Source organism: Oreochromis aureus, linkage group 22 (genome assembly GCF_013358895.1).
Source record: "Oreochromis aureus strain Israel breed Guangdong linkage group 22, ZZ_aureus, whole genome shotgun sequence".
In the NCBI taxonomy this organism is placed as follows: Eukaryota; Metazoa; Chordata; class Actinopteri; order Cichliformes; family Cichlidae; genus Oreochromis; species Oreochromis aureus.
In genome coordinates this window covers 6,056,037-6,081,902 of record NC_052962.1, presented here as the reverse complement: position 1 = coordinate 6,081,902, position 25,866 = coordinate 6,056,037, and the positions used below count along the sequence as shown (strand labels likewise).

The 25,866-nt window shown below is 40.7% G+C and overlaps 1 protein-coding gene across 3 annotated transcripts in view; it reads right to left on the bottom strand.

Annotated features, from left to right (window-relative positions):
* LOC116321133 (receptor-type tyrosine-protein phosphatase U-like) overlaps positions 1-25,866 on the bottom strand; it is a 261,081-nt gene that overhangs the window by 127,856 nt on the left and 107,359 nt on the right. The gene's annotated exons all lie outside the window — the stretch shown is intronic.

The following is a 25,866-nucleotide window of genomic DNA, read 5'->3' as shown; positions in this document are numbered from 1 at the left end:
GGCAGCTACACCTACACCCACTTTACAAACAGCAGTCATTTCATGTTTTCACCTGCCATATAGAGCTAACTGACCTGAAATATAAAAAAATAACAAGATCCAAGTCTTTGGGCTTCACCTGTAACACCTCAGCCGTGGATAGATATGTCAACCATAGATATGTTAGTTTTGAGCCGCTGAAAAATGTCTGCCTTCTTATTATTTTTAAACTGCCAAAAAAGAGCCTGAGAGCCAAAGTTGACAGGTTCAAGGTTGTTACTCGGAATATCTGTGAAATCCTCTCTGGCTATTTGTCTGTATTTGGTCTGTCTCTGCTACCTGCTTTCACAGGGCCATCAGTTTTGCAGCACTGCCTCAGATCTGGTGTGTTCAAAAGGACAGACTGGATGTCAGATTGGACTTTCATTTTGGACTGAGGTTCACAGAGTCACTGCTGGCTCTCTCATCCCGGCAGCACACCAGAGATTCCCTGGCCATGAGAAGAGCATCACATTATACAGTGGGGAAAATAAAGGGGGAGGCTTGCCTTTGACTGTGGCCTTCAAAACAGTATAAAGTCAGTTTAAAGTGGGAGAAAATGGAATGGAAAATACAATCTTTATTTATTTTTTTTTACCCGTGTATTCTGCCACAAGCAGATGCCTATTTAACATTAAAAAACAGCAACATTTCAACATGACATCTTAATAATGATACTTCTACGGCCAACATTTTTTAACAAGTCCAGCACTATATACCAAAACAAAAATAGTCAAAAGCTCACTTTAGAATGAATGATGATGAAATATTATATGGAGGACAAATAGCTTTGAGTTTGAAATTTCAATTGAAAGAAAGTAATTAAAAGGACATTTAGGGATAAGTGTGGAAGTGGAGTATATAGATACAGGAAGGTCTAGCTTATGTGGCAAGAGTGGTTTTACAAACAAGTTCTGTAAACAGGTAACCATGGAATTGAAATATTGAAATATTTGGTCACTCTTGGTATGCGTTAAACCTATTTCATGTTTGAGCTGCAGCGGTAGTTTGAGACCCTATAAAAAGCTGTTCATCCTGTAAGACCTGATTATAAGATGAACAGGCAGTGGCATTTGGGCTCAATGAATGTTCAAATTACAGAAAAAAAAACCCAGTTATAGGCAGTTTGCAATGTTACTTTTAGATGTCAATTTCTAAAGCTCTTCTTTTATCAGAATTGTTTTAAGCTTAACGTTTTTTTGTATTACTTCTAGAACCTTGCCAGTTTATTATTGGGCTGATATATGTATCAGTATCTGCATTTCTAACATCCAATAAGTAACACCAGAAACACAATTTACCCATGATATGAGTGTTGACGTTACATAGTAAAGGTCATTCTGCAACTTCCCATTTGCCAGTACACTTTGGAATGCTAGAAGCTCCAAGCAGTGTCAGGCTGAGCATAAACACATAAACAGATACTTAATAACTAATGTTAGATAAATTAGTTTGTTTTGATATGGTAATATCATATTTTTAAATCAGTTGAAATTATAGGTCCCAAGGTCAGTGCACTTTAGAATATCTCAGTAAGACTCTTATTTCATTAATGACTCATTATTATATTATCACCATGAAAAACAATACCAAGCTCTTTCACTGGTGGAAAATTGATGGAGATACAGAGAAACCTGTCATGATCCTGGGTCTTTTGACCCAGCGTTTTAAGTTTGAGTTTATTTTTATGTTTATGGTCTATTTTTAAGTTCATTAGATTATCTAAGTTCATTTGTTTATTAGATTCCCCTTGTGTATCCAACCCCTGTTAAGTCTCCCTTGTCCTTCATGTGTTTCATGTCTGTGTTTCTTATGTTGTCATGTTTGCGCTTCATTATATTTCCCATTTTATTTTGAAAGAGGTCCTGTGTTCCTGTATTTTGTTTTACACTTCCCCTATGGCGTTGTTATGTTCATGTTGTGTCTACTGTGCCTTTCTGTCCCATGTTTCAGGTCCCTATGTTCTGTCTCCCCAGTCTGTTAAGTCTACATTTCTTGAGTTCAGTCAGTGTGTTTCCTGTTTTACTTTCACAGTCTGTGTCCTATGTTAATGTTTCTAGTTTTGCTTCCCTTGTCTCATCCTGCCTAATTACTCCCAGCTGTGCTCTCCTCCTGTGGCTCATTCCCCCTCGTTATCCCACAGTGTATTTAAGCCCCATGTTTCTCTTTGTCAGTGTTGCGTCCTCCAACTTAGCTGTGTGATTCTCCCTGTGTTTCCATGTATGATTTAGTATTAGTTTTCCCAGTTTAGTTTTATTCTTTGTTTCCCTTCCACGCCAGCAATAAAGCTGTGTTTTTTGAGTTTACTTTTTGTCTCTGTGAGTTTGTGTTTGGGTCCTACTCTTGCCTGCACACAGCCGTATTGTGACAAAACCTAGCATCTGAAGAAAAGAATGTCAGCTGTTAGCCATGTACAGTACAGTGGGGGATATAATTATTTGATCCTCAGCTGAATTTCCAAGTTCAGCAGCTTACAAAGAAATGAGCAGTCTCTATTTTTTGTGGCGGTTAATCTGTACCTTTACCAGAAACGCAAACCCAAAGCATGTTTCCACCTTCATACTTGATTGTGGGGACGATGTTCATTGGGTCATACTCAGCATTTCTCTTTTACCAAACATGGCAGGCCAAGTTGATGCCAGAGAGCTTAATTTTTAATCTGACCACAGAACTTTCTACCAATCCTCCTCAGAATCATTTAGAGGGAAAAACTTAAGATGGGCCTCTACATGTGCCTTCTTAAGCAGAGGGACCTTGCAAGATTTAAAACCATTATGGCATAGCATGTTACCAATGGTGTTCTTACTGACTGTCCCCCCAACTTCCTTCAGATCATTAACAAGCTTTTCTCATGTAGTTTCAGGCTGATCCACCACCTTTCTCATGCTCCAGATCAAGAATGGCTTTGTAACCCTTTTCAGCTTTACATCTATCTATCATCCTGTCCCTGACATCATTTGACAGCTCTTTGGTCTTGCCAATGGCGGTGGAGATGCTGGAAGACATTGATTCTGTGGACAGGTGTACTTTACACACATAAAATACTTATTCCGCTCACTGGCGTGCCAATCATTTTCTAACTTTTATCTAACTTGTTTTTTTCCTTTTCCAGATCTTTGGTTGATATTTTTTCTATTTCCATTAAAATGAAACTAACATAAAATTATATCTTTATGTTTGTTTTTTTGAAAATGAGCAGACTCATAAATTCAGCAGGGGATCAAATAATCTAAATGGAAATGTACAGCTTAGGAGATGAGGTGTGGCAATCAGTGGGGAAAAAATGATAGAAAAGAGCAGATTCCACAAACTATCAGCAGGTTCTGATGTTTCTGATGAAAGGATTCAAATCAGACATTCTTCAAAAAAAGCCCTTGTGTGGACATTCTTAAACATGCTGGCTTAGATGAGGAACTTGAAGTGATCTTCAAAGAAAAGTAGCCGAACACCACTAAATCAAGATTAGATAGTCCTAACTTTTGAATTCTAAGGAGCTTGGGAAGAAAAGCGTCTGGACTTCTTTGAGTTGCTTGAAGACGTTTCACCTCTCATTCGAGAAGCTTCTTCAGTTCTAAGGGTCAATGGTGGAGAGTCCCAGATTTAAACCCAGTGGGAGTTTCCCCCCCAAAGAGGGACAAAGGACCCTCTGGGCATTCCTCGCTGCACTGTACAGCATACACCACATTGTTAAGTTTGTGTTTAGGAGTTTTTTCTTTCGGGTGAACCAGTTTCTGTCTGAGTGTGTTGCTGGGTCTGAAGTACACTGGGATGTTGTGTTTGGAGAAAACTCTCCTGAGTTTCTCTGATACACCGGCTACATAGGGGATGACAATGTTGTTGCGTCTGTCTTTCTTATCCTCCCTCGCTGGTGTCTGATCTTCTTTTCTGTGCATCTCTGCTGACTTTATAAACGCCCAATTAGGATAGCCACATGTTTGAAGTGCTTCTTTACATGTGTGTGTTCCTTCTTTTTCCCTTCAGGCTTAGAGGGAACATGTTCTGGCCGGTGGTGTAGGGTCCTAATTACTCCAAGTTTGTGTTCCAGAGGGTGATGGGAGTCAAAGAGGAGGTACTGGTCCGTGTGTGTGGGCTTCCGGTAAACTTCAATGTTGAGGTTGCCGTTCTCTTCAATGTGCACAGCGCAGTCCAGGAAAGGCAAGCAGTTGTCCTTTGTGTCTTCCCTGGTGAACTTGATGTTTTTATCCACAGCGTTAATGTGCGCAGAGAAGGATTCCACTTCTTGTGTTTTGATTTTGACCCAGGTGTCGTCTACATATCTGTACCAGTGGCTGGGTGTTCTCCCTCACATTACAAGAAAAGAAGGCCGTCGCTGCCCTGAGCAAAGACCACAACATCACTATATTACCAGCTGATAAGGGAAGGTGCACCATGGTCCTAAACACAACGGATTACCACACAAAGATCACTACTCTCCTCTGTGACAACAATGCCTACGAAGCCTTAAAGCGAGACCCCACAAGCAGCTACAAAAAGAAAGTTATAGCTTGCCTTCAAGACCTTGAAAGGGACAAAATCATTGACCGCCTTACATATCACCGCCTTTACCCAGGGGATGCCATACTCTGCATTTACGGACTTCCTAAGATCCACAAGGAAGGTGTCCCACTCAGACCCATTGTCAGTAGCATAAACTCAGCCACCTACAACATCTCGAAACACCTTGCTACCATCCTTGCACCTCTCGTGGGGAACACCCCACACCACATCAAGAACTCCACCGACTTCACCGACAAGGTCCAGAAACTTACCCTGGACCCAGATGAAACCATGGTGTCCTTTGATGTAGTCCCTCTCCTCACTTGCATACCCACCACGGAAGCAGTGGAGACTGTCAGAAAACGACTACAAGAAGACAGCTCCTTATAAGACAGGACCAACTTCACACCCGATCAGATCTGCACACTGTTAGACCTCTGCCTCACCACTACGTATTTCAAATACAACGAGGGTTTCTACAGACAAAAACATGGCTGTGCCATGGGCTCCCCCGTGTCACCTATTGTAGCCAACCTTTACATGGAGGAAGTGGAAAGAAAGGCTCTTGGCTCTTTTAAAGGGAGAACACCCAGCCACTGGTACAGATATGTAGACGACACCTGGGTCAAAATCAAAACACAAGAAGTGGAATCCTTCACTGCGCACATTAACGCTGTGGATAAAAACATCAAGTTCACCAGGGAAGACACAAAGGATAACTACTTGCCTTTCCTGGACTGCGCTGTGCACATTGAAGAGAACGGCAACCTCAACATTGAAGTTTACCGGAAGCCCACACACACGGACCAGTACCTCCTCTTTGACTCCCATCACCCTCTGGAACACAAACTTGGAGTAATTAGGACCCTACACCACCGGCCAGAACATGTTCCCTCTAAGTCTGAAGGGAAAAAGAAGGAACACACACATGTAAAGGAAGCATTTAAAACATGTGGTTATTCTAATTGGGCGTTCATAAAGTCAGCAAAGAGGCACAGAAAAGAAGATCAGACACCAGTGAGGGAGGATAAGAAAGACAGACGCAACAACATTGTCATCACCTATGTAGCCGGTGTATCAGAGAAACTCATTAGAGTTTTCTCCAAACACGACATCCCAGTGTACTTCAGACCCAGCAACACACTCAGACAGAAACTGGTTCACCCGAAAGACAAAACCCCTAAACACAAACTTAACAATGTGGTGTATGCTGTACAGTGCAGCGAGGAATGCCCAGACCTCTACATTGGAGAGAACAAACAGCAACTTCACAAGCGCATGGCACAACATAGAAGAGCCACCTCCACAGGACAAGACTCAGCAGTTCATCTGCATCTAAAGGACAAAGGTCACTCTTTCGAGGATGCCAATGTTCACATTTTGGACAGAGAGGACAGCTGGTTTGAAAGAGGAGTGAAAGAAGCCATTTATGTCCACTGTGAGCGACCATCTTTGAACAGAGGCGGGGGTTTACGACACCAACTGTCTGCCATCTATAATCCAGTTTTGAGATCCCTTCCCAGACGCCTTAACGCCCACTCACATCCTGGGCCATCTGACCTCAGGAAATCACATGATAGGGTGGAGCCAGGTTTCACAATGAGCTCACCCGAAACCCTGGCTCATTGGGACCCACACCCACTTTCACAAATTGGCTCATATGATTAGGTAGAGGATCATCAGGTGGTCCTTTGTCCCTCTTTGGGGGGAAACTCCCACTGGGTTTAAATCTGGGACTCTCCACCATTGACCCTTAGAACTGAAGAAGCTTCTCGGATGAGAGGTGAAACGTCTTCAAGCAACTCAAAGAAGTCCAGACGCTTTTCTTCCCAAGCTCCTTAGACTACGATGACCTGGATGACTGAGAACCTTCACAGACATACTAACTTTTGAATCTTTTTTATATATATAGATAAATTAGCCCTAATTTATAAGTTTTTTAAACTATTAATGACTATATCGACTTTCAAAATGATGTTTTATTAAAGAAATGTTGAAAAGATAGGAAGATAAAGACAAAAAAGACACATACAGACTATGCAGAAAGTAAGAATTGTTACCTTGGAGTGCTAAAAGTGGCTTTAAAGATCAAATAGTTTCCTTTTTAATTTCTAATCTTTCAGTCATCATCAACATCAGATGGACTCTTTGATGTCGCCCACAGGAGGGTGAAAGCATGCTAATTGAACGAATAACCTTCACATATGGCACCTTGTGGCGGGTGATGCTACTTGACATGGCCAGGGAAGACAAGCACATGGGTAGTGTAGTTGCTTAAGTACTGTAGTTTAGGGAGAGTGCAATCAGAGGCCTGCCTCCTGCCATTAATCATACTGACATAGTTATTAGGCCATAATGGCAACCGAGGGAATGCTTAAACCAAAGAGATGGCTGTAATATTTGCACGCTGACGTGTAGGACACATATCAGCACACACACTCCTCGCTGAAACACACATAGTTTACAGCATCAGAAGCAGACCTGGGGCCTAATCACACTGACCTTCCCTTGAGAAAAGTGGCTTCTTCTTTTAACTTTCCCAGCAGTTCTTCTACTTTCTTTTGCCAGCTTACATTCTTATTCTTTTATATTTTATGCCAGATCTATATTTTAATTTCCCCAAATACATGCGGTCTTAAACAAGAACAAGTGACAAGTTGGTTCATCCATCCATCCATCCATCCTCATCCGCTTTATCCGAAGTCGGGTCGCGGGGGCAGCAGCCTAAGCAGAGAAGCCCAGACCTCCCTCTCCCCAGCCACCTCCTCCAGCTCATCCGGGGAACACCAAAGGCGTTCCCAGGCCAGCCGAGAGATATAATCTCTCCAGCGCGTCCTGGGTCTGCCCGGGCCTCCTCCCGGTGGGACATGCCCGAACACCTCACCCAGGAGGCGCCCAGGGGCATCCTTGTCAGATGCCCGAACCACCTCAACTGGCTCCTTTCGATGTGGAGGAGCAGCGGCTCTACTCTGAGCCCCTCCCGGATGGCCGAACTTCTCACCCTATCTCTAAGGGAGAGGCCAGCCACCCTTCGGAGGAAGCTCATTTCTGCCGCTTGTACCCGCGATCTCGTTCTTTCGGTCACTACCCACAGCTCGTGGCCATAGGTGAGGGTCGGGACGTAGATCGACCGGTAAATTGAGAGCTTCGCTTTTACACTCAGCTCCCTCTTATATTCACATAACATTCACCATCTGTTTTACGGTAAAAAAAAACAAAATCACATCATTAGCACGTCATGAATAGACTCCATTTCATTAAAAAAGGAGACACTTTCCAGAATGCAGTAGGTATTATTTCAGACTTTAGAATGCAGTGTGCTGATAAAGTAGAGACAATCTTTTTGCACTTTAATGTCCTCTGAATGAAGAAATCTTCGACTGAGTGCAGTTATTTATTTAGGCAAAGGCAAATGTGAAATGAACTCAATTACACTAAGTGTAGTTTGTATTATCAAGTAATTTTCCATGTCTCACCCATGATACAGTGGCATCATTTGGAATTCAAAATCATTTTACCAGGAGTCTGATGTAATGCGTAGCCTTGAGTGTGCTCAGCCTGCTCAATCAGGGGCTTTTAATTCCATTTATCAGCTGCTTTCTTTCGAGAAATATAAAAATGAAACAGGTCAAAGGGTGAGACAGATGCACGGACAACCTGGATATCTTTGAGATTTAACATGCATGTCACAAAGCATTGTCGACCGATGTACATTCCCTCCCTTGGCTCCATCTTCTCTGCCCCCAGAGCACGGATAAGACGTCAAACTGCCAGAAATATCCTGTGATAACAAGCAGCTGCTCTCGTTTGAGAACTTGCGGTATTCTTGGACGACACTGAAATTTTTCTCTGCTTCACCTGCTTGCAGGCGAAGGCCGGGCAGGCTCTGGCTAAGCCCCCGCCGCTGCTGCTGCTTTGATGTGCGAGTTCTCCAGGCGGGGTTCTTTGGCTAAATTGCTTTTTCTTCAGCTATGAGAGCTGGAGCCTGTCATTGTTGGAGGGCAAGTCTCCAACTGTCCTTATGACGGGATTGCACTGGGAAGTGTGGGCACTGGAAAATTACACAGGAAGCAGCTACAAGTAACGCTCTGTCTCTCATTTTACGGAAATATCTTTAAGCAACTTGTCTCCTTTGTTACTGAAGCTCCAGCCACCATTTGATTGTACTGAAGCCATCTGGTGGTTAAAAGAGTGAAGGACACAATAAGTCCTTCAACCTGAATAAACTAGGTTAGGTCTTAGTTTTTGGACAAAGAAATATATTTTTTTAATTTTGCCTTTGTGCTCCACCACAGTGTATTTTAAATCAGACAATAAAGGTATGATTTAAGTGAAGACTTTAATTTAAGTGGGTTGACAACGGTATTGCATCCATTGTTAGAGAATTATGACCATATTTATACACAATTCAACACTTTCAGAGACTATATTTGGACAGTTATCTGAGAAATATTTTCACGGTTAGGTAAGACCTGTTGCCTTGTTGTTTCATGACAAATTAAGCAGATAAAATACACTATATTGCAAAATTATTCACTCACCCATCTAAATGGGTGTTTCAATCACCTCCACGCACACAGGTTTAAGCACCTAGGCATGCAGACTACTTCTACAAACATTTGTGAAAGAAAAAGTCACTCAGGAGCTGGTGAATTCAATTATGATACTGTGATTGGATGCTACCAGCGCAACAAGTCCGGTCGTGAGCCTTCCCAGAGAAGTGTAAGCTGTTGTAGCTCCAAAGACTGAACTTACATATATTAAAAATATGAAACACCTTGGATCTGATGTCACTCAAGTTCATAGGTGTCTGAAAGCAGACAAACAATTACTTATGGAAATATAGTATATCTGCTGCATTGAATTTGCATTTCATAGCTCTTCAGTGTTCTCTCAATATGAGTTCCAAAGAGATTTTAAATTCAGTTCAGTTCAGTTCAATTCAGTTTATTTATATAGCAATAAAATCAAAACCTAAGTGGCCTTAAGGCACTTTTTAGTGTAAGGTAAAGACCCTACAATAATATATAGAAAACAGAGAAAACCCCAACAATCATATGACCACCCATTAGCAAGCACTTTGGTGACAGTGCGAAGGAAAAACTCCCTTTTAACAGGAAGAAACCTCCAGCAGAACCACGCTCAGGGAGGGGCGGCCATCAACCACGACCGGTTGGAGTGAGGGGAGGAAAACAGGACAAAGATATGCCGTGGAAGAGAGCCAGAGAGTAATAGTAACTAATAATCAAAAGCAGAACGGTGTATAAACACATAGTGAGGGAAAAACAGGGGACTGAAGAAGAAACACTCAGCGTAAATCTGAATTTAGAAGCAGAAAATTTGAGGCCATCCAGGTCTTTAAGTCGTTAGATGGCTTCAATAGAATAGAATTCATTTGCATTTGTCATTTGCATAGTAGTTAAAATCTATGCTATGCCTTCTGATGATACTGCCTAAGGGAAGCATGTATATTGTAAACAGAAGTAGTCCTAGCATGGAACCCTGTGGAAGTCCATAATTAACCTTAGTGTGTGAGGAGGACTCTCCATTTACATGACCAAATTGGAGTCTTTTAGATAGATGTGATTCAAACCACTGCAGCGCAGTAACTTTAATACCTACAGCATGCTCTAATCAGTGTAATAAAATAGCATTAAACGCTGCACTGAGGTCATGCAGGACAAGCACAGTTCACTGTCCAGAAGGTCAAAGGTTAACTTGAGTATGACAGTGCAGCTTCAATTTATAAATAGCAATCTAATAAGTAACGTATTTAAAGACCTAATAAAATATCAGCAGTAAAAGAAGCAAGCTCCTGAAGGTTAGCACACTAGCACAAATTTCTCAAAAGCATTCATCACACCTCTTTTCAATTTAGGTTGATGGAGTAGGTCAACATGATTGATGCAGTAATTAGAAATTTGATAAAACTCATGAAGATATTACAATATCAGATAACCTTACTCAACATCCTTGAGGATACAGACATCCATAGAGACACAGTGTATAAGCACAGACAAGCTGCTGTAAAAAAAAAAAACAAAAAAAAAAAAACACCCAATGCAGAGAAATTCTCCATAAATCCATAGAAGCTGATAAGGCTCCATCTATTTCTCCCCTGACCCTGCCAAGGGCAAGGAAACATGCATTAAGAGATTAGGGGACGGCCTCGGTTCCCTGAATTCATATCAGAATGTGGGGTGGAAACCTGAGTCATAGGTCTGGCCGCTTTTATCACACTTACACCAAGAAAAACACAAGAGGAGCTGAAAGTGGAAAGGACGAGCAAGAAAAGAAGGAGCGATAGCGGGGTGCTTTTATCTTTATGTTTGTCTCTGTCATTTTTGGTTAGCATCCCTCTGCTGCCATCAATAACTCTTTGTACAACTCAGGCAGGCCTATTCCACACAATGACAACACCATCATTTCTTGAAAAAGGCCAAGCAAAACGTGATGCATTTTAATCAAATTCTTATCTAACATTTTCTGCCTCCTTGTGCCTCCACGTAGACTCGCTGTGAATACCAGTTTATAGCCTGCTTTCTTGTCATTTTGACTGTGTGATTGATGAGAGCAAGCCCGAGGAGGATCTTCATTGACCCTCCCTCCTCCAGGACACCTGCAGAAGGTCAATCAAGATTTTCAATTTGGACTCTGAATTTGGTATTTCAGATCTCCATTTGCTTTCTGCCTTTTATTCTTTTTTCTGATATTGCAACTTGGAGCTACTGTGACCTCAGATGATATTGCACACCCAAGAGGAGTGAAGTGCGGCCAGCGTAGATGATTAGGAGGGCGCAGATTGGTCTTGCTGTTTGCTGCTCTTTGTATTTCTGGACGTGGTGTGTGAACTGCTCGGCTGGCGGGGACAGAGGAGCTGGGGCTTGTTTACTGGAGCCAAAAGACAATGCAGATTTTACCACTTACAAAGTGACACAGTGCTTGCTGCGTACAAATGGGAAATCTGCAAACCAACAGCAGCTGGTCATGAATGCGACACTGGCAGAGCCTAAACGCCCTGCAAATAATACAACTCTGAGTGCAGCTGACGGCTCCAGCTAATGAATTCTACAGGTGAGAGTCGAGAGCCAGGCAGACAACCTGGAGACCGCTGACAACAACACAGTCATTACCGTGTTTCTACGCTGACACTTCCAAGATGCACTGATTAGCACCACATACTGAGTGAAATGTGCCAACAATGCGTGCTTTCATTAGACTATGCAAATGCTGCATCACATCACATGTAGCTGCATCACCTGATCTACTAGCAGATTAAAAAGATGCACAAGTCAAATTCATTAGTGTTTGGTTGCTTCTCCAATGCAGTTGATTAACAAATAATTAAGTCAGCTAATTTTACTTTTTTTTTAGTGCCTCGAAAACAATATCTGGCCTTTTTAGCTGCTGAATGTTTACTGACTAATCGCTAAGTGTGTCTATCTGGCATTTTGCTGCTCAGCAGGTAGTGCATAGAGAGATATAAGAGATTTTTTTGTTAGAAAACAGATGCCTGCTGTGGCAGAAAATGGCGCTATGAGAGTGGAAAGAGTGAAGCAGAACAGTGAAATTGGGAGTCAGAAAGCTAAGCAGACAAACAAATAGACAAAACAAAAACCACCCACAAAGCCTCGTAATGCTTAGGAAAGCTCCAGATTCTCTGATAGTCTCTATAGGTACTCCACTATGAGACACCCATTTCATACTAGTGTCATTTTAGTATCAAAATAATTATTAAAACATGTAGCGATGTACTATTTAGGATCTTTGTGGTAGAGAGACTTTTCATGAAATTGAGGCAGGGATGCACACTTTCTTCAATAACCCTTTTAAGCCCACCAAGTCTGCCAGAGCTTATGTTTACATTTTTACATTTTTTTGAGCATTTCAAGTTGCTATACATCAATACAACATCAGCGAACCTTTGAAAGGCCCTGTAGGGAAAACAAAACTACATTTCCCACAAAAAATGACATCACTTCCAGTTTTCGCAGGTAATGCGATAGTTAACACTAACAACGTGATGATTTTTATTCTAACGTAGGAAGTGCAATGAACAGTTGATCATACCAGCAAAGAGTGTTTCTGGATTGTAATGTTTTTGTTGCCGCCAGCGCTTTTTACAAAGCCATTTGTGAAAGGAACCCGTGACCTGGGACAAGTTGAATGCATAAGATATAAGTACAACAATATATTTATCAAGTGTCTGTATTAAGGTTGCACTGTAACAATAGAAGGGTAAATAAGATTTACCCAAGCTGTCCAAACTTGGATTTGAAAAATAAAGAAAACACTGGTGATGTAAACTTTTCTGACATTCTTGGTATACTTGTCATGATTTTATACCCAGCTCAAACTCAACATCACTTAGAAATAAGTCCAATGAGACAACAGAGAAATGCATAGCCAACTTATTGTCTTAGTGTCTGTTGTATATGTCCATCACAGAGTACTGACTAAGTTCCGAACCCTGAATTGTTACTTCTATGTGACTGTCTGGACACGTTTTTTGATTGTGATGTTGGACATTTTTCAAAAAGTATTGCACATATTTTGTGATGGCAGTAAATAATCTGGCTAGTACAACACAGCAGAACAGACTGCTTGAGCTATGAAAACAAAGACTGCAATAAACTGCAGTTAAACAAGATTCAATTATGTGAGAGGTGAAAACTCTGGGTTAAACCGTAAACAGTAAAAAAAAAAAACTAAACAATTTTCTTCAACTGAATATGAATTCCACTCAAACCAGCTATTTAGAACTTCCCCAATTTGACATCATCAGGAGGCATTACAAACCCATTTTCAAACATGCAATAGAGCTATTACGTTACCTGAAAAGTATACATTTGCCAATGCATGTCAAACATTAAAAGGTCTTGAACCTGCCTGCGTTTTCATACATAGCTTTTGTGATTTGCTGGTGGTGAATTCACAGCACGTGAATGGTCATCTTCTCTTTAGGCACATTTGTATTACTATTGTAGGTCTATACCTTACGATATAAAGGCTCCGAGCTGTGATTTGGCACTCTGTAAAGAAAACTGCACTGAGCTGAATTTGCCTAAACAAGACAGAGTTTTGCCAGTAGTGAGAATGCATCTGCAGGATTCCCCTGACATTTTCTTTGTGCAAACAGCCTTAATAAAACCAGTATATCATGGATGATTGATATCGTGACGCCACTCAGTTTTTGCTACAATTAAAACTCCACAGCAGCTCAAGAACCATTTTCATCCCAGAGTATTTCTTAGGAGGACATTTCTATCAGCAAACAAGGTCTTCTGAAGGTTTTCTAACTATCCAACACCAATGTATTTTGTTCAGCAGCCCATGCAACATGTAATTCATTAAATGTAGGAATTCTGCTGTTCTAGTACCCAGTTCTTTTTAATACATGCATGACCTATGGCCCCAGTTCTATATGAGCAGTCTTTATTAATGCCAATACAAAGTATGAGTGTAGAATAGCTTATAAAGATGTTCCAACAGCGTGGGATGAGGGTAGTGATATGGAATCTAAAAAATGACACTGAATAACCTCTGTTGGAGGAAATTTAGCATGGAATTCAACAGTGGCATCAAGTAAAGAAAGAACAAATCATTCATCATTTTGCAGGCACTGTTTTTGAGGCAATTATATCTGCAGCCTCAAAAGAAAACGTGTTCTCAAAATTTAAATATGAAAAGCTGCAATCAAGATTTTGTTTATTTCATCCTTGCATGGCTCAACTAGTATTCAGAAAACGTAATCGCAGCACTGTTTCAGCAGCAGATCAAGGAAGCCTGACGCCAATGACCACTCAAAAAAAAATTAAGCTTGTCCCAACTTTTCAAACATAAAAGCTCATGGGTCACCCACATGTCAGTGTATTCTCCCTAGAAGAGGTGCTTAGTTATAAGAGATGGACTTCTTGCAGTCACTGGGAGCGTGGATTTATTGTTTCCTCCAAGAATAAATCCTGATCCTAAACTCAACCCTAAACATCGGTCCTAAGTCAGCCAGAGTTCAGGACATCTGACAATGACATGAGTTAATGGAAGTGGACTTGCGATGCAGGGGAATCTTCTCAGTGGCAGAAATCAATAGTGCATTAGCAGCCGCCCAGCAACAACGTGTGGGCTGACTATCCTTTCTCATATACAACTACCAGCTCTCCACCCCTCTGCTGCATCTTGATATATCCCACCCGCCCTCTGCGTCTTCATCTAACTCCTGTGATCTACTGTTTGTTTCATCTCGGCATACTGAAGGCCTTTGGGGGAGCTGCTGCTGTTCTGCTCTGCTCTCCATGCCAGTATTCCTCACTCTCTCTGCCCTATTTCTTCTAGGTTTCTCTGGCCATTTACTAAGCAGAGCGTGTCATTTCCCAGGCTCAGTCTCTCACTTGTTCTACAGGATCAGGGCTCAGAGCAGGGAAATGGTGGACTAACAGATTCAGCAGCAGGGAGCTCTCCCATGGGGCGAAGAATGATGTATACTTGCTGAGAACATTCATCACCATACATGGAGTTTGACAAAGCTGCAGCCAATGTAATATGTGGAATCATGTCTTTTCTCTCACAGTCATCACCATCCCCAACCTCTATCGCAAATGTATATGATAGCACAAAAGGCAAAGGTGACATAGGACAAATCTTATGGCGAGACTAAAAGAACTGTGGTTTCAATGAACATACAAAATATATATACATTTATTTGGGGGATTATAAGAGATCACAATGATTCTAATACAAAATGTTCCTCTTTTCTTTCTCCTTTTTTCCTGTGAAATACTCGAGAGCAGCAGTGTAGTGGTGCGTATACACAGATATACGATGTATACCCACTTCGACACAGGGGAGCTGTTTTCTGTATACTTACCTAAAAACAGGCACAGACACATCAGTGCACATCTTGCAAAGCAAGGCTGCACTCAATCATGTTACGGTCTATGCAATATGTGGTGCTTTCTGTGCAAAGAGCCGTCCTTTCTAGCTTTAAAACAATACTTCCTAAACAGCTAAACTGTTGAAGTGATACACAGGAACAATATTGCTTTACATTGGGAGCGATATGGGTACAGTTTCATGTGGAAAAATCCAGCACATTCAGTACATATCCTCCTTTTATGTGTAGTTGTAGGAACTTATAATATATGTTAATATATGCTGTTTTTAGTTATGCTTTCTAGTGAATAGTTCAGTTTTTTGATATCTTGTCTTCACACCTTTGTCCCTTGGTTCTTTTGTGTTTCCTTGTCTGGTACTTCTTGTTAAGGCATTGTAAAGCGCTTTGGATGCCTTGAAAAGCGCTATATAAATGTTAGTCTCTATTGGTTATTTTCCATGTTTTGTGCTAGTTTTGCTTCTTGTCTGTCCTTCCCTGGTTTCCTGATTACTTTCACCTGCCTTTCATTTCTCATCTGTTCGTCATTCCCATTCAGGTCTCAGTATAGTTACAGTCGTTTTCTTGTCCTCATGATATCTCTGTACTTTTATGTGTGTCCAATCCTTTCCTTTTGGATTTTTGGATTTTAAATTTCAGTTTCCTTTGACTTTGGACTTTGTTTTGTACAGCATTTTTTGTATCAGCAAATGAAAGCTCACTTTGAAATCATCCTTTACTTTCTCATATCTGTGTTTGATCCTCAATATGACTCATATTGAAAGTATTAACAAATGTAGCAATAAGTGTTTAATTGTTCTTTTTGTATCAAAAAATGTACTCACCACTTTTATTTTGGATTTAAAAGAAATAACAAGTATATGAAGGCTGCTCCCTTGCAGAGTTGTAAAAAAAAAAAAAGAAACTGATATTCAAATATTAACAATATCAGCAATTACTTTTGGATTATATACAATACAAATAGTTCGCTTTACGTCGCCCATTGACACAGCTTCACCAAGCACTGCTTTGACATAACCGGTAGTTGACACTGACAACACTATGCAAGATATTGTCAGGACACTAAAGCTCCTGTCCCAACAGCACTTAAGTATTAAACAGTTATCATAAATGTAAACCCTGCACATGCTAAAGTTACCTGTTTAACTACTAGCAATTGATTGATGCCCGCATAAGACAGGCTTTAAGTTATCATTTAAGTAGCACCTATGACTAACAATAGTGCAATAAAATTAATGTGGGTGCTAGGCATCAAATGATACATGTGTAATAATAATAATACATTATAAATGTTGTTGTTTGTACTTTACTAGTCTTTATAAAAAATGCAGACAGATGCTTGTATTTGATTCTGTTTTGATTTTTACACCGGATGTTGGATGTCCATTCATCCTTTTGGATGTCAAAAAAATGTCAGTATGTTGTATTCAAACTATGAAACATGTATTACATGTCAATGTTATAGCCATCTGTTATATTATATCATTAAACACCACTTCCTGAAATGAGTTAACACAACTTTTTATGAACCATGTGATATATGGATTGTGTTTAACCTAGAATTCACCAACCCTGATAGACACACTTTAACGTTGTAGTTAAAATACTAACTGTCTGCCACTGAAAATGAAAATAAATAAGAGAAAAGGCTTAAAGGGGAAAATGGGGAAAACACACTGTCTGAGTCTATGCATGTCTTTTATATGTCTGCCTTGACATGCTACATAATTACTTTCTTTATAAAACTAATGGATACGACTAAGGCTGTGGCCCTTCAGGGTGAGAAAAGTGTACCCTTTAGAAAGAAAGCATATGCTTCAGACAGCCATATTATCACTTTCTTGATGAGTATAATAGGGTTTGTAGAGGTACAGAAAATAGACACAGGTCTAAGAGGCTACGACATGAGAGGCTCCATCTCAGGCCAGAAGCTGAAATCTCTCAAACATCAAGGAAGGAAAGAGAAGACTTACAACATCCTCTAAGTGCAAGGTACATTACACAATGCAACATGAGAGTGAGTTCTCAGGTAGAGTAACCTGAGATAAAGGGAAGGAAGAAGCCAATCGATAAAACTGGGTTCTGTGCCGGATCTGTCTGAAGTTCTCAGCATTTCTTGATGCTTGGCAAAGACAAACAAGGCTTTCTGTTCCCCGAACCTATCCTCTCAAGATAAGCCTTTTCCTTGGCTGTATTTGCCCTTCACTGATAGGGACGGTGAGAAGTGGGAGGGAACTTTAAGCCTGAAATCTGATTTTCATCAGTTGGTGTACTGCAGAGCTGCAGCATCTGTGTAGAAGAGGAGGAGATGGAGGGGTTATCTGCCAGGTTGGATCAAAGCCCACTGCAAGTCCCACTGCCCACCTACCCCTGCTACCCACCTCCACACTCAGAGCTGCTGTGATAAGACCCTATCAGTTACAGTCCTACAGTGTGCCAGCAGTAGATATGGCAAGGTAAAGTGCATCTGGAGGAGAGAGGCTACCATCTGGTCCAAATCACCTTCAAGCTGCAAGGACCAATCACGTCTTTCTCTGCACCTGTCCCCTTCCATAGCCCAGCCACAAAGCCCTGACCCCAGCAACATACTGTCAGCCAGGGTTAGCGTGGGCAGGAAAGTGCTGAAATACTGAATGTGGGACAGCAGCAGCAAAGCCAAGGAAATTGAAAGAAGCAGTTTTGCACAACACAAGGTTTTGAAGTCAAGCACAGATACAAATGTTTTTTGACTGAAACTGTTGACAGCTGTGAGTGTCACACACAAAAACTCTTTGACTTCACAAAAATCCCAAATGTATGAAATATTTCAACAAGAATTTTCTTCATTCATTGATACATAGAATCAAAGAATGAAATAAAAAAGCTGTATGAAATGAAATGTTATATGAATGACAAACTATAATTTATAACCAAATAATAATGATGACATTATTTTAACACAGAATCGAGCAAATATCTAAAAGTATCTAAAATATTCTACACTTTGAGATAAGAAGTTTGCAGTGATTTTTATTATTATAATTATTTCTTTTATTCTAGATCTTGAAGGGCTAACATTTAGATGCATGGTGTGTACAGTGAGTGCTATTTAAAGGCTGTGCAATATACAGCACTATAATTACTATTAAACCACTATTCACACTGAACATACGCAAAAATTCAATAAACCGCCATTTACTGCATTACAACATAAAAGAAAACATTACACTCTGGCAGTAGGGGGCACACTAATGCTGGCATCCAACATTTACTTGAGGCTCTAAAAACAACAATGAGTGCATGTGTCCCTAATCTCGAGCCAAAAGAAATGGAAGCCTGTTGACTTGGAAAAAAACAAAACCAAAAGTGGGGTGTTTTAAATTTTAAATGTGTCAGTGAAAGGCAGACCGTTAACTGTCAGGAACCCTTTCAAATCCCTTTTGGGACTGAAGCAACGGACTAACGGCTTAGCATACCCCACACAATGGTGTGCCTGTGAGTTATTCAAAATCTCCCACACTTCAACCCAATTGGCTGCAAGAAGACACAAAACCAGCCAATAGACCCGCTGTGGGATTCAAATGAGCCAAACAAAAAGCAGTCAGCACTTTCAGTTCATTTGTTCTCACAGATGAGCACACCACTCACTGTTGTTCATTCAAAAGTCACTGCTCTGCCAGACACAATTGAAAGGCATTTGTAATCCCCAGGATCTTAATTCATATCCTGCGAAGCTGCAGTTTTAATGGTACAGCTTCCAGCAAAAAAGGGGATGGAAATTTAAATCAATAGTAATAAATCAGCATAATAAGCACCTCAGCTGAAGTTGGAGGGAAAACGCATACTGTTCTTAAATTTATCATTTGACATTTATGAGGGGAACTCTTAATCCTCAAATCCACTAACTGTCGGAGCAGAGCCGTCCAACAGACTACAAATCGTGGCCATTGACGTCCATAAAAGGGGATGCACAACCTGACCCTGCATCAGCAATAGCCTCAGGTCTGTAATTAGAAGCAAACACAGAAATGAAATCCTCTGATGAAAGTTCACAGGATGAAAATATCCACACAAAGTTACATTAAAAGTCTCGCAAGTAATTTTGGGGGGTTATTTAACAGAAAAAAATGTGGTACTCATAAATATACATTGATTAGTGTGTTTTTACTTCTCCCAACAAGCCCATAAACGTAATTAATCCATTAAAAATACATAGGAGGGAGTGCTGGTTTATGGAAACCACTGTTTCACCACCATAAAGACAGTGGCCAAGATAGACATCGGCATTCCACCTAATTGTGTCTAGAGACTGGACACAATTATAGTACGTCTGACAATTTGGTTTTAATTCAAAGTTCACAAGTAGCTCTTTAACATTTAACATTTGTACTTGTATATTTTCATCATCTGTTTCTCATTATGTCTTTCTCTTTCTCCTCTTAATCTTTCTCCTTCACTGCTGCTTTCTCATCCCTCATTCTCATCCCCATCCTTTTCTTCCTTAACCCCCATCTCCTGACCTGAAGTCACGATCGCCCCTAAAGCATGAAGAAGTGCCCAAACATCCCTGTTTGTCCCGATATTGTCACACTTACTGTCAGCAGATTGGATGTGCGAGCCAACACTTTGATAAATAGTTTGATTACATTTTCACATTGAATGAGAGTTAATTCACTAAATCTTCAATAATGTTAGGAACTCTTCAAAGGAAGGTTCACCTATCATCAGCTGACTCTATGAAAGTAGAGTCATTAATGCATCACTAGCACAATTTTTTCTTTTTTTTTTTTTGTGCTCAAGAACATCACTGCAGCATGTTGGGTAAAGCCCCATCAGTGGTCAGTTCACTGACACCATCTTGGATCATTAACTCTGGCCTGGTGGAAATCCGAGTTGGAAATTCCAACTGGCAATTCAGAAATTCTGACTTAATTCGGAATGCACTCTAGAAAAACAGAATTCAGTTGACTGCAATCTGCAATCTATTGACATATAAATACCTTTAAATTCATCATTTTGCCCTGAGATCACAGGGTGTTGGGTGCAAGTCAATGGGCTCCAAAGGGAATGGCTGAGGATGAACAGAGAATATTTTAGCATGATCAGCTATACAAAAAGCATTGCCAAGACGGTTCTCTTATCACTTTTATTACGGGGAACCAGACTTTGGTGACAGAGGGGAGATGTGTTTTCAGCCTTACAGTCTGGGTAATTCCTTGTCTCTTCGTCTGTTGCACACTACAGATGAACTTAACACCAACAGCCCTCCAGTGTGGTCCCAAAATGCCACAGAACAACAGCTGTGGTGGCAACTGCATTGTGTCTGTGTGTGTCCGTGTGTGTGTGTGTGTGTGTGTGTTTGTGTATTAGAGTTCAGCAGGGACTCCGGCTTTGTTTGCCGCCTGTTGCTCTCCTATGGGAAGAGTGACGAAAGGGGGGTGGCAAGGAGACAAAGGTTCCTAACAGATTGGAAATGAGGTAGCTACTGACACATTAAATCCTCTACCCACATTTGACGACACTCTCTCTCTGTCTCTCTCTCTCTCCCTTGCACACACACACACACACACACATATATATATATATAAATATATATTATACACAATCTCATGACAGTCCCCAAGTGGAATACGACGAGAAGGAGGAAAGCAAACTGGAACTGGGTCAAAAATCCAATTAATCCATGACAGGAGAGATGGTTTGGAAGACACCCAGATAGATGGTGGAGGAAAGCCACAAGAGATAGGAAACAATACACCACTGCCCCTTGACCTGTGTGTGTGTGTGTGTGTGTGTGTGTGTGTGTGTGTGTGTGTGTGTGTGTGTGTGTGTGTGTGTGTGTGTTTGATCAAGGACAGACTGTGTTATGTAGAACTGAAGGGCTACAGTAGAACTGGAGATAATGTACTAGAACTGTTGGTATTTTCCATTCTACCCCAAACTGTTCATAAAAAAGCAGCTCTGACTTTCAGTGTTTTGTTTAGCTGACTGACTGAGTTGCAGAGATCGTTATTTCTCCTACCCCAGCCACATTTTCTAACGGTCTTTTCTAATCCTTCCAAAGATTTACACAAATCCCACCCCCAAAGCGTTGGGAGGCCATGGCTGCGGAACTTTTGAGGCTCTTCACACTGGGTGAAACCGTTAGGCAAAAGTGCATGTTTGGGTCCCCAGGGGGATCTAGACATGTTAATGTGGGTAGAATGGGTTGCAGCAGTTGGGTGACAGCAGGGATGTCAGCAGGACTGCGGAGCAGTCACTATGGGTGATAGGTGTCAGCTGGGAAGATAAATAATGTAATGTCTGTGGAATGTAATAGCAGCTGTATGATTCAAGCCAGTGGCACTCCTGGGGAATGTTGCATTCTAATGGAAGACAAATTCACACCCGTCAGCTGCTGCTTCCAGAGTCAGTAGCCCACAGAGACAAAAATGAAGGAGAACAGAAAAGGAAAAAAGAAGAAGGAGAAGAAAGAGATCGAAAGGCACACATCAACATTTAGCAGATAGTTTAGCATTGAAAGAGTAGATCTGCACTGAATGCTGGAAATTATGCTATGTTTGTAGTCAGCCCAGCTCTCCATGTGAAATGAAATGTGTAGCTTTTGGGGATTCAGTATAGATTTAACCTTAAAGCCTATGACCAGAAACACGATGATGCTGGTGACCCGTTCACTGGAATTATTTTGTCAGCTGTCACAAAGAAATGTGTCCCCGCCACTCCCCGGTGACAGTCAGTCTATCAGTCAATCATCTTGGAGTCTTGTGTCACTCATTGACTCTCAAATACTTTGTTACGGATGACATAAATGACAACCTAAACTAAACCATGAGGAGCAATATCATTATCAGTAGGTAATGCTAAAATAGTTTAAAGACCCTGGTCAGATTACCATTCAACAAACTTGATATGCTGTTTTATAACTATTGTTCAGTGTTTACCTAACATATCTTCTTTGATACCACACCCCCTCTGTGGAGGTGCACCCTAAATTTTGTGTGAGCTCTAAATTGTTTGTCCAATTGTATACAAACGAGTATCACTATTATCTACTGCATATTTAAATTTTATGTCTACACTGGTTTGCTTAAGTTATCCTGTTATCCTGTATAACTGTTGCAACATCTTCCTCTGTATAATCTGTAAATCTCTAAGCTTCTGTGCTGATAGAAAAATAGCAATAAAAGTTGCAAAACATCTCAGGTTACAAAAATCAAGAGGTGCACAAATGGTGCCTTGTGACATTTGTCACCAGACGCTCTAAGACTGCATGTTATTGACCAGAAAGCACCATTATCTGTTCTATCACATTGCTGGAGACCCTATTTATACCAGGGATAATATGGTAATCTTTATGGCCAAAATCTAGGCTTGCCCCTCTTGTTCAGACCACCATGAAGGGTATTTTAAAGAAAGATAAATAGTTCCTTCAATCTATTTACCAGCAATCTGTGCTCAGAGAAGCATAGAGCATACTGAATGACTTATGCTATGTCCTAATTCAGTAGCTTTTACATTTTGACCTTACCCTTGTTGGTTAAGATGGATTGGTTGTGCAATGAGTTGTCTTATAAAGCTTTTCAATGTCATTTGAAACTTTTACTAATGGTACTAGAAGGTATGAATATATAAATGATCATAGTTGTTTGAGAATGGCAAATTATCATATACCTTTGTTTCCAGAATGGAATAATTCCATTCAATTCAGTTCAAGTAATTTGATTTATGTAGCACCAATTCACAAAAACAGGCACCTCACAGTGCTTTATATTGAAGGGTAAAGACCCTACAATATTAGGAAGGAACCCCAATAATCAGACTCCCCCATGAGTGGCAACAGTGGGAAGGGAAAAGCTACCTTTTACCAGGATGAAACCTCTGAGAGAACCAGGCTCAGGGAAGGGCAACCATTCATCATGACCCTTTGCCTTTTGTCCAGTTTCTCTCTGCTCTCTTCTCTCTCACCCCGAGGAGCAAACAATGGGAGAGAGTGCCAGAATTTAATAATCACTCATTATTAAATGCTGTAGTGGTGTATAAATATGGAACGAGCGAGAATGCTGAGATCAAATGCTCAGTGCAGAAAAGAAACCTGGGGTTGTTACTGTTTTCATCTATCAGTGATGAGAGCTTTTTTGTGGAACAAAAAACTATTTTTCCAGATCAGACAAGAGTCTTCTAAATTAACGAAACATGACTTACAAAGGAGCTTGGAAAGAAAAGTGTCTGGACTTCTTTAAGTTTTCTTGAAGACGTTTCACCTCTCATCCGAGAAGCTTCTTCAGTTCTTCTCGGACTCTTCCATTTGACCTCAGTAAATCTCATGATAGGGTGGGGCTAGGTTTCACAGTGGGTTCACCTGAAACCTTGGCTGATTGTGACCCACACCCGTTTTCACACCTTGGCTCGTGTGATTAGGTAGAGGATCAACAGGGGGTCCATGACCCTCTTGGGGACACTCCCACAGGGCTTAAAATCTGGGACGCTCCACCAACTGCACTTAGAACTGAAGAAGCTTCTCGGATGAGAGGTGAAACGTCTTGAAGGAAACTTAAAGAAGTCCAGACGCTTTTCTTTCCAAACTCCTTAGATGACTTATAAATTGTCTGCTTTAATCCATACATTGTGAATAATACCATGCAGTCAAGCACATTAGGTTTGTTGCTTCCTTTTTCGGTACAGCCAGAATATCCAGCAACATCTGTGAGAATACAGTTTAGATAGCCGCTCTGCATCATATTGGCACATGGTATTGAATAAGATAACATCTGAGGAATCACTTCTTTAAACTTTGTTACAGCACTTTCAGAAAGACATCTACTGTAATGAAATTTTTTTGTAGGGCTATGCAGTCCATTATTGTCAAACTGAATATTATCAAATGACGGTAAGACAAAACAGGGTTTTAAGGACATACTGTTCAGTTCAGTTTGTATGCCATATGTCAAGACAATATCGAGAGTGTGATTAAAATGAAGACCACGTACATTTTAAGAGAAGCCAATTGACTCGAAAAAATCAATCTAATGTTGCTAAGGGTGAGTCTTTCAAATTAATTAAAACTCTGTCTAGTTTTTTAGCTGACTGAATGAAAGATGGCTGCAATTCCTCTTCCTCAGCCTGTGCTTCCAGGATTTTGACAGTTAGTATTATTCATGGGTGTTGATTCCTTTAAGCTAAGATTTAGCCCCCTATAATAATTTTTCTCTGAGGCAGAATAAACCAATCTGCTGATCAATTATTAAAACATTTACTAAGAGGAAGAGACATCATGTTTAATAGTCCACATCTAATTGATTTACTCTTTGGTACCATTGAAGGTAATATATTGTGCTTTCTTTGTCAATTCTTACACTTAAACATTTTTTGTCTTTTGGTTGTCTGGGAGCAGACATTGTGTCTATGAAGGTGAGGTCTTGGGGGAATGACAGTGTAAGGGAAGTTGCAAAGAGGTGTGTAAGAATGTAATGCTGCTTCCTAGTCTCAACTCTGTGTAGTTGTGTTTTGGGGGTTTTAATAATTTCATCAAAATTTCTAGAAGCTCTGAGTTCTAGAAATGAGAGCTACACCAGCTAAATTGGGATGGATGCCATCAGTCTTAACAAGACCAGGTTTTCCCCAGAAAGTTCCCCAATTTTCTATAAAGCCCACATCATCTTCTAGACACGACCTAGACCGTCAGCGGTTTAAGGACAATATGTGGCCATACATGTCATCACTACTCAGACCCCGGCGAAGGGACCAGAAAAGTGACCACCGGAGCAACTGGGTGTCATTACTGTCGATGTGGGTTACAATATTACCAAATCAATCTTGCAGAATCAATGCTTATCCTTAGCATGCAGTTTTAAATTTGCCTTAGTGTCACCTGCTCTGGTCTCTGGAATACATTTAACTTTCTTCGACTGTATAATATACAAAACATTTGCAGCAAACTCAGGAATGAGTCGGGCAAAAATCAATACAAATTTTGAAGGTTTTAACTTTATAAACATACATGAACAAAGTGAAAGAATAAACAGGACAAAATAAAAAATAAGTACATTAAAACCTGACAAAATGAAGAAAGCAGGAGGTGAGTAAAAGACAGAAAGCTGAATAAGATGATATGCCAATATGGCTTGCTTGAGAGGTGGGGAGTGGAAAAGAAAGAAACCAAATGGGTGAACAGGAGGGCGGATAGATTAATCTAAGGAGCGGAAGGACATGTGGAGTGAGACAATGAAAGAGAGAGAACAATTTTTGAGAGGGTGTAGCCTCTAGTGACACTCATTTCTGGTGTCGTCTCTGCCTTAATCAAAACTCTGAGGCATCTACGGGTGCAGCAGAAGGCACCAGGAATGTGCTCCTGTAGTCTGCAGAAGGGTGATCAATCAGAGCTAGTGGTCGCCACACAGATGCTGTGTTACACTGTAACTAACACACACACACACACACACACACACACACACACACACACACACACACACACACACAAAACCCCT